Genomic DNA, 8202 nt, shown 5'->3' on the forward strand with positions numbered 1-8202 from the left:
AAAAAAGGTAATGGACTTACCAATAGGTGTCTGTTGTCGAGAAAGTCTATGGTTGTACAGTGGAGCTGTATTGCTTCAGAAGAGTCATGATTTTAAACGCCCTTTAAAGAAATAGTTGCCTTTGTTGAGGAGTTATAAATAATGTACAGAAATTTGCCACCTGTGATATCGCATTCTTGAGTCCATGAACTATTTCTATTTAATACAAGATGTACAGGTACTGCTACCTTATAACTACATAAACGTAAGCATACACACTGTTTACAGAAAAAAAACTTTATGTACTTATTGTATCTCTTAACACAATGTTAACGCCATCTACTGTACAAGACCTGGGGAAAAAAAATGTAGTCTGCATAAATCACACTATATGAAATGCCTGAGTTACAAAAGATCAAAAAAAGTACTTTATACAACATTTTGTCCAGTTATTAAAAGGAAACAATTATGATTCTTCGGAAGGGGGCATCAAGACTATGAAAAGTTGTTTGGCTGTCTGCATTTTTCGGACCTTATTTTCTCAAATCATGATTTCATTTCCTTAAGGAATTTTGGAGTTTATTTATAACTAGTTTGACCCTTCCTTGAGCAGCTTTAAACAACTCCATTGCTTTTTCATGATGTTGCCCTTTGACTCTCACTCCATTTATGGAATTATGTTGGTCTCCTCTTTTTAACCCTCCATGCCTGTCCACAGTACCTCCTGGAATGATGCGAGAGATGTAAATAGGAGAGTTCTGTTCTTTTCTGCCTATGTTAAACCCAAGACCCTCTTCCATTTTAGGTTATTCAACAACCCTGGGATATGAATGTCCTTCACTAGTAGCAAATGCTCTTACTGTTGTCCTGGTAGTAGCATTGGCTCTCACTTCTGGGCTACTATTGATGTCCACAGTCTCATATATGAGCTCATAAACCTCTCAAACAAGATTGTAAAATTTGGTCTTTGTAAAGCTTGTAGCTTCTGGGGAGATACTTCTCCACCTTGTTGCAACTTCTGCAATAGCTCAATTGCCCTGGAAACATCACTCTCCAACCTAACAGGTTCAATGGACTTGCCAGTTGACTGTTTATCACTTAACATTTAAAGCATAATATAGAGGATTATGATCAGGTCTCCGATCATAACTGGCTTGTAGTGCACGGAGTGTGATGATTACACTCCAATATTCAGAAAAGACAAACCAGTTAAGCGTTAAATTGGTGCGAGACTCAACCTTAACAAATGTTAAGCATCTCCTACTGAAGTTGTTAGGATTGGGTCTCGCTCTAAGGCAGTAAAATCTGCTTGTATGGACCAGCAAATAACAGTGGTGTAACAAAAGATTTGTTTCTGACTGCTGTAAGCGGGAATAAGGTGTCCCTTCCTCCAATGAACTTAAAATGTAGCTGGAATAACGGGTCTACTTTACTAACTCGAACGTTCAAAAGTTCGAATGCATCAAGATCGACACATATGCATCGAACTCTTAAACATTCGAAAGTTAATAAAGAAAAATACACAGGAAAAAAAAAAGATGTAGGCAGGGGGGCTTGCACCCCCCACTACTTAAATTTAGCAACTCCGAGATCGCACTACATTGAAGCAAACGGATATCTCCACCTACGGAGATTTCCGTTTACAGTTTTTGACGGCTTGCACTTTCGATGCATATAGGTCGATCCATATGTATTCGCTGTTTTACACTTTTGCGTAAATAAAGTAGACCCAGAATAACTGGATGTGTGTTCACCTGCATTTTTCAAAGGACACCAACTTTGAAACTCAAATGTATGTTATTATCTAGTGACTTCAGTCTTCAGTGGTTTGTCCAAAAAACATGGATTTCATGAGAAACAATCCAAATATATGAAACAATAACCTAGACATTCTGCAAAAATATGGATACCTGAGAAGCTGCATTGTACTGCCTTTCTGATAGTGAACACTAAATGCTTTATGGTTTTGAAAGCCAGAAAATATTTTGTGTTTATTTTCTATTTTACTTTAACTAGTAGTACACAGAGCACATACAACTCCATGCATTACAAAGAATTATGATCTTTTCACTGATCATAACCTAATATTATGTGTTCTTGACATAGATGCCAAGATTCACCTCTCGAGCTTCCTTCTAGAGGGGAATCTGAGCATTCATGTTGAGAACACACTAGGTTTTGCTTGGAAATCTAATACCAGGGGCATACTAATGCGGAAGTGGTGGGTGCAGTCCCCCCGGGTACAAACAATAAGGGGTTGCAACCACTGCATGTAAACCAGAGCTGGATCCTTTAAGGAAGGGCATTCTTCTTTTCTGTGTATGTGCAACCTGCATGCACTGACACATGCACTCTGTTTGCTTACTCCTATTCCATGAGTGGAATTTAAATACAACATGTGGCACCACTACCCCTCTAACACCATGGGGCTTAGAATTGGATTAAGGCCACTTCTCTGTTGGATTAAGGTTTCGTGTGTGTGTTTGTGTGTGTGATGTTCTACTTAGGGATGGCAGGTTAATTAATATCCTCAGGCTCAAACCCTGTACCCTGGTTACAGGAAACAAGAGCCTGAATCTTCTACACCAACTATCAAACTGAGCTTTGGTGCATTCTCAAAGAATTGTAAGCTTCAGTGCATTTTCAAGGAATTATGAGCTTCAAGGGAAGAGATGTTGACTGCTGCTCATGCCAAGTCTGTTTTCAATGTGCAACTGTTCTGCTTCATAAATGGTCATAGCACAGCAGGTAGCATATTTGTTTTTGATGCAGAAAGCTGTGGGTTCTACTCCCACAGCATGTAGATGGATTGCTGCTACTGTGTTGTATTTTAGGAGAAGAGGAAGGGGACTGTGTCCTGTTTTGGATTAGATGCTTAGTAACTATGAACCTGTTGTTGGTTTTCCAGCCATTCCCTGTTGCAATATTACCAGCTTACCTTTTTTTAATGTAACATAGGCGATTACTTCAAGGGGAGCAGGCACTGAATTTGTAGATGAAACACTGAAATGTAACATTGTTTGTTAGCAGCAACCTCTTCATCAGTTACAGATCTTTAATGTGGAATTATTCAGATGACTTTTACTTCTTTGTATATTGACTGATATTGATTCATAGGTTTACAGGTGATTACTAGGTGAATGACACAAAAGCCTTTACAAGCCTAGTCAATAATACCCAGGATATGACAATATTATATCTTAATTCCCCATATATGGGATGGGGTAGTATCAGAGTAGTGGGTCTTTGGGTGTTGCACCCCAGAGTCATTTTAGAGACAGTCTCTGTCCATAAGGAACATAGAGATTACCCCAGGAGTGAATTTATAGTTCCTCATCCATTTATTCAAATTAGTTTTGAAGAGAGTGAGGTACAGGCTTTAAGATGGGAAGATTATTTCACAGATGAGGTAGTATCTGGGATATGAATCTGTCTCTCCAGTAAATTCTGTTAGAGTTAAATAAGGTTCAGGTCCACGGAATGCATAACCTTCGTATATTTTTTCTTGCAAATATGTTACATTTTCATAGGATCATAGGAGGTTACTAGGCTACTGGCCCTGAGGCCCTTATAAGCCTAGCTAAGAGTTTAGCCCATGTTTAGACAAAGCAGCACCCGATGCCCCTGTCCATCAGGGACATGGGTGGAATTCCAGGGGTATATTTTCTGTCTGTCATCCTGTTATCCAGGTTGTGGTTAAAAAGGGGTAAAGAGGTACTCTGCTTGATGTGGAGAGGAAGTCTATTCCATAGATGGGCGAGTCTCTGGGATACAAATCTGTCCCGCCAACATGTCTTGTTGATGTCACAGACCAGGTTGAGGCCACGCGTGTGAGTTACTCAAGTGGAGCTTGACTTGCAGATATGCAGCAATCCCATCAAAGTGGGGTCTGTGATCCCCTTGTATGCCAGACAGAGGTCACCTCTGAGGGGTCGGTATAAAACTGAGTAGAGGGATAGAGCTTTTAGCCTGTGTACTGTAGATGTTTGAGGCCCTGGATTCTCCTGGTGAGGAACCTCTGTGATCTCTCCAGCTGTTGGATGTGCTTTGTGAGGTACATGCGAAAGGGGCATTGTACTCAATAATGGGCTTTATAATGGAAGAGTACAGGGGATGTTATGAACTCGCTGTCCCTGGATGAGATACCCTTACTTATGAGGTGGGCCATGTAGAAGGCTTTCCATACAATGGAAGCAACATGGTGGTCAAAAGTCAGGTTGCTATCAACCTGAGTGTCCAAATCCCTCACAACTGATTGCATGCTTAGGATGCTGTTATTAATGTGATAATTTGTGGGGGTGATGATGATGCATTTTTTGGTATTCAGCTTGAGGCCATGTTTCTGGCACCAGTCATTTGTCTGAGTGAGACCCTCTTGGAGGATATACACATCACTAAGGGAATTGACAGCACCCAGCTTGCAGTCATCTGCAAACTTGGTCAGTCATAGCCCACTGGTTTTGACCTGCACATCAGAAAAATAGAAGTTATGTTCTTGCCATAATGTTCCATGTTAGTTGTCTTCTTCTCGCCTTCTTCTTGCTGGATGGGTTCGGAGCCGACCTCGGCTCCGACTCGGCCACTCTAAAAGCTCGAGAGTTGGTTCCACCGGCTCGAGGCTCCCCTTATATCCCACAATGCTAGGCGTGAGTTACCTCAGATCTCGTTTGTAAGCTAGGCCCAGATTATATCAGTAGCAGAACAACTAGAAATAAAGTCCACCTCTATAAACAAGGGAGAAGAGAAGGGTGACCTACATCCTGATCCAGGAAAATATGCACCGCAGAGCATATACCTAAAGTAAAGAGGTGGTAGAAAGAGAGGTCACAATCAAAACTCCTCTAGGTCTGTCCAGGCCAGGGGGAAGGAGGGTGGGACGCAAGAAGAAGGCGAGAAGAAGACAACTAACGTTATGGTAAGAACATAACTTCTATATGTTAAGTTGTCTATCTCGCCTTCATTCTTGCTGGATGGGACCGCGTCCCTAGCACCTTGTCCCGGGTGGCCTAACGGAACAGACTCCTGAGAACAGTGGAACCAAAGTTAGCTCTATGCCTAGAAGCTAAATCCAACTTATAATGAGAAATGAAAGTGTGAGGAGTAGCCCAAGTAGCCGCTGCACAAATGGTGTCAATAGGCAGTCTGTCTTGGAAGGCTATAGAAGTAGCCAAAGCTCTGGTGGAATGAGCTTTAGGTTTGCTAGGCAGCTTTTGGTGTCTAATTTCATAAACAAGGGAAATCAGAGATGTTAGCCATCTAGATAATGATACCTTTGAAACTGAAAGTCCCTTTCTGCCTTCTGCATAAGAGACAAACAGCTGGTCAGATTTTCTGAATTGTTTGGTTCTATCCAAATAGTACCTTAACTGACGATGAACATCTAGCCAATGCAATTTTTGTTCAGACCTGTTAGAATATTCTGGAAAAACACAGGGAGGTCAATGCTTTGATTTAGGTTAGACACCGAGGCTATCTTAGGTAAAAATTACGGGTTGGTTCAGAAGATACCCTGTCCTTATGGAAAAACAAATAAGGACGTCGACAGCTGAGTGCATGAAGTTCTGAAACTCTTCTAGCTGAAGTAATAGCTACCAGAAAGAGAGTTTTCCATGATAGCAATTTTAAAGAACAGGAGGCTGCAGGTTCGAAAGGGGGAAGAATCAAAGAACTAAGAATTAAATTTAGGTCCCAAGGAGGAGGAGGATTTCTTATAGGAGGTCTGAGTAGATAAACTCCTTCAAAAAGCTTTGCAAAGCTTGTGGGACATTATGGCAGACTCTGAAATGCCCACATGAAAGTTAGAAATAGCTGCCAATTGAACTTTAAGAGTCGAAGGAGATGAACCTGCATGGAAGAGTTCAGCTAGAAAATCAAGGACCATTTGGATGGGAGCAGTGAAAGGATCTACGTCCCTGCCTTGAGCCCAATAGGCTAAACGCTTCCACTTACTCGAATAAATCTTTCGGTGGAAGATTTATGAGAAGCTATCAAAATATCTCGAACAGAGTGAGATATTTGAGGAAGCCTGGCTAAGGTTGGAATTGGAGGAACCAAGCAGTGAGGTTCAGAGAGGGAAGGGAGCGATGAAACTGACCCGACTGATGGATCAAAAGATCTGGAAGTAGGTCCAGATGCCAAGGTCGCCCAACAGAAAAATGATGTAGAAAGGGGAACCAAACCTGTCGAGGCCAGTAAGGAGCAATGAGGATCAACGAGGCCTTCTGAGCGATAGCTTTCTGTATCACTTGAGAGATTAGTGGGAAGGAGGAAATGCATACAGAAGTCCCGGGGCCAAACTTGGACTAGAGCGCCTCTGCTGGGCTGGCCTGGTAAAGGGAATAGGGTGAAATAGTCTCTGCACTTGCTGTTTTGGGGAGTAGCAAAGGTCGCAGCAAGGCTGACCCCACTTGAGAAAAAATTCTCTCACAACAGAGTCTTTCAGAGACCACTCGTGAGGCATGAGGATAGCTCTGCTCAACTTGTCCGCGATTTGATTGGACTTCCTGGGATGTGCGTTGCTATCAGAAACCGCTGAGAAGAAATCGCCCATTGCCACAGTCTGAGTGCTTCTCGACACAGGGGTAGGACCTGGTTCCGCCTTGTTTGTTGATATACCACACTACAGACATATTGTCCGCCTGGATTGCTATCGCTCCCAAGGGAAGAGAGTCTTGAAGGGCTTGCAACGCTAAAAGCACTGCTCTCATCTCTAGAACATTTATGTGCAAGTGGCATTCGTCTGGTTGCCATGTGCCCTGGACAGTTCTGCCCTGATAATGCCCCCACCCGATCAGGGAGGCGTCCGTTGTCAGAGTAGCAACCGGAGGGGGAGGAACAAAGGGTCTTCCCAAGAAGAGCTGAGGGGAAGACATCCACCACAGAAGATGATTCCTGCATGTTTGCGTGATCATAATGGTGTGGGACATCGGAAGTTGCTGGTATGACCATTGTGTGAAGAGCATCCATTGAAGGATTCTCATGTGGAATCTGGCTAATGGAAGCAAAGGTATGGCAGCCGCCATAATCCCCAATACTTTCAGAACTAACCTGGCTTTGACTCTGTTGCTGCTGAAGATGAGCGAGACCAGTTTTTGTATGTCTGTTATTCTCTGATCTGTTAACCTCGCAGACATGTTGACTGTGTCTAGAATTGCGCCTATGAAGGTAATAACACGACAAGGCGACAAAACAGACTTTTCGCAATTTATTGAAATGCCTAAGTTTTGACAAGTGCGAAAGGTGTAGTCCCTGGCCCTTAGAAGAAGATGCTTGGTGGGAGCTGTGAGGAGCCAGTCGTCCAAATATGGAAACACCTGGAATCCTTGACGTCTCAGGTGAGAAGCTACCACTGCCATGCATTTGGTAAACACCCTTGGGGCAGTGGTGAGTCCAAAGGGCAGGGCTCTGAATTGAAAATGACTGGTTCCCAGCCTGAAGCGGAGAAATCTTCTGGAGCGTCTGTTCATTTTTATATGATAGTACGCATCCTGAAGGTCTATAGAGCACATCCAGTTTTTTTTTCCCAATAGGGGAAGGATGGACTGTAGCATGACCATCCGAAATCGTGTTTTCTTGACTGACTTGTTCAAGATACTGAGATCCAAAATTGGTCTCCAGTCCCCTGTTTTTTTTGGAACTAAAAAGAACCTGGAGTAGATTCCGGATCCTTGCTGGTCTGCTGGAACTGGTTGAATTGCTCTTTTTGCAAGCAGCTTTGAAACTTCCAAAGCTGCAAGATCCCTTTGAGCGGGTGGAACATCTGGAAGGGATTTTTTTGATCGGTTTGGAATGCAAACGAAGGGAATGGAATAGCCTTCGGAAATGATGGACTGTACCCACTTGTCTCGAGTTAGGGATAGCCAGGCTTCTGGGTACAGTGACAATCTTCCCCCGACTGCCTCCGAAGGTGGACAGTCAGGCAACACCTCAGGGATGCTGAAAGGGCTTATCGGAGAAAGTTTCTCGATTGCCCTGGTTCTGCGGACCCCCCCTGCCTCTAGGGCTTATCGTCTACCATTGTTGTTCCCCTCTGCCTCTGGCGGGAACCGACTCTGTCGCCAGGCAAAGTCCCTTGAGATTGTTTGCGGAACCACATTTTCCCACTTTTCTGGCCTTTGGGGTAAGGCCTAGAAGGAGTAGAAAAACGGACTCCGACGGCAGAAAGAGTCTTGCCATCAGTCTCGCACCTAGTCAAGGTTTCTTTCACTTGAGGACCAAAAAGAG

General features: G+C 43.3%; 1 pseudogene; it reads right to left on the reverse strand.

Annotated features, from left to right (window-relative positions):
* Window positions 1–474: 474 nt before the first annotated feature.
* LOC122790555 lies at window positions 475–1084 on the reverse strand (annotated as a pseudogene).
* Window positions 1085–8202: the final 7118 nt, after the last annotated feature.

Source organism: Protopterus annectens, chromosome 16.part0 (assembly GCF_019279795.1).
Source record: "Protopterus annectens isolate FY-2018-M chromosome 16.part0, PAN1.0, whole genome shotgun sequence".
Lineage (NCBI taxonomy): Eukaryota > Metazoa > Chordata > Ceratodontiformes > Protopteridae > Protopterus > Protopterus annectens.